The sequence below is a fragment of the Meleagris gallopavo genome, chromosome 4, assembly GCF_000146605.3.
Source record: "Meleagris gallopavo isolate NT-WF06-2002-E0010 breed Aviagen turkey brand Nicholas breeding stock chromosome 4, Turkey_5.1, whole genome shotgun sequence".
Classification (NCBI taxonomy): Eukaryota; Metazoa; Chordata; class Aves; order Galliformes; family Phasianidae; genus Meleagris; species Meleagris gallopavo.
Genome location: NC_015014.2, coordinates 18104664 through 18106486, shown reverse-complemented (window position 1 = coordinate 18106486; position 1823 = coordinate 18104664).

Here is a 1823-nt window from a genome sequence, read left to right as displayed (position 1 = left end):
AAAAAAAAGCACCAACATTAATGCAAAAGTGTTACGTAACATAACAAGATAATTTTTCAAGGCCATATCAATTACAGCCCGTTATCAAAGCCAAGCGGATTTGAAAGTGTTTTTCCCCAGATTACACCAGCAAAAGGGTGCACTCAGCAAGTACTGATAGAGAGGGCTGCCCACTGAAAGGGGCAGCTCCAAACCTGGCTTGAAGCATCACAGACCTGGCTGCACCTTGACTGCTTCAGGCTGGCCACATGTCCTTGGCCAAGTCATGTCTGTCTGAAGTCTGGATAGCTGATATCTTCTATGTAGCAATTCTTTAGATCAAGTCAATGCAGATCTTGAGCCCACTACACCCTTCCAGTGGGGTAGATAAAAGACTAGTGTTCCCAAGCAAGAGATTTTTATCTTGAATATCAACTATTAATGAATATTTAATGTATCCATTAACTTGGCTAAATCTTCTGAGGTTATTCTAACACTCTTCGCAGCACTCTGTGACAGTGAGGTCTTCAGGTTAATTAAGAATAACAAAGGAAAAAGTTGAAAACTCTTCCCCCAATAACTTCACTTGCTGCCATGCTTGCTTTCTTGTGGGAAGCTTACTCTCCACTCCACATCGCTCATGAGAAAGGCAAAACTCAAGTAGATGAACAAAGCCAGAGTGCAGCTAAAAGCTGTAGCACTGACCACTAGCATCACTAGTACTATCCTCTCAGGATAAGGGACCACCAGACATCCAAGGAGAGAGCCAAAGCCTCAGAGACACAGCCAGCAGACTCCAATTAAAGTTACTAAACCACACAGCTGCTCCAAGTGTTTAGCCATGAGTAGGCTAGGCATATAATTGACAGTTTTTGTTGCACTTCTTTGCTTTTGCTTTCTATGAGCTTCATATAATCCATTAACAGATTCCTCTATGTAGTGCAGCACTGCCCTCAGCCCCCAAAACTGATGGGACTAGCAACAATTAACTTAAAATGGATATGAGAAAACCTTTCATTAGCAGAGTCTAAAGCAATAGTCTGCAACCCTCTTAAAGCAGGGATCTGAACCATGAATAGGAAATTTTAGGAACGCAGAAAACACACTGAGTTATTAGCCTGCTATATTACTTTTATTGTCAAGAGCACTGTGTTGTATGGAGTTCAATATTCACTGGGAAAACAAAACAAAACAAAACACCAACAAAAAAACACCAACAATTAATGGCATTTTAACTACAGCTGAACGAAATAACAAATAAAACAACAAAGCACGGAGAGCAAGCTTGATTTTCTGATCCACTGCCAGCACCATGCCCTTGCTAAGCTATACTCAGCTTTGCTGCTAGTAACAGTAAAATAGGAGGGCAGAATTTGTCTATCATATCTAGCAGACACCCTTTGGAAGACTATCAGAGATACCGTTTATTCCTTTTTGCCATTCCTTTTGCTTTAAAAGAGACATATCCTTGGTATTAAACAGGGACCATTATTGAATGCTCCTGTGGGTTTTAATGACTGATATCTACTCAGTTTCAGAGCACAGGCTTCCCATGGGGTACTTCATGCTGAAGTCCTACAGGTGGGATTTCCCCAAGTACTCAGTTTAGATTAAGCCCCAACTTGCAGCAGCTGGTGACTTAAAGCCTCCTATCTAGGAGGGTTCTGAAATGCAACATACTAAATGTTATCTCTCACCTTTCCCATTTTTTTTCCCCTCTCTAGTGTCACAGTTTCATCGATGCCAGTAAAGTTGTTAAATCCCATCTCATGTAAGTATCTGAGAGAGACATGCATCATTATTCTTCTGAGCAAAGCCTGAAGGTATCCACTCCACAGGGGGAA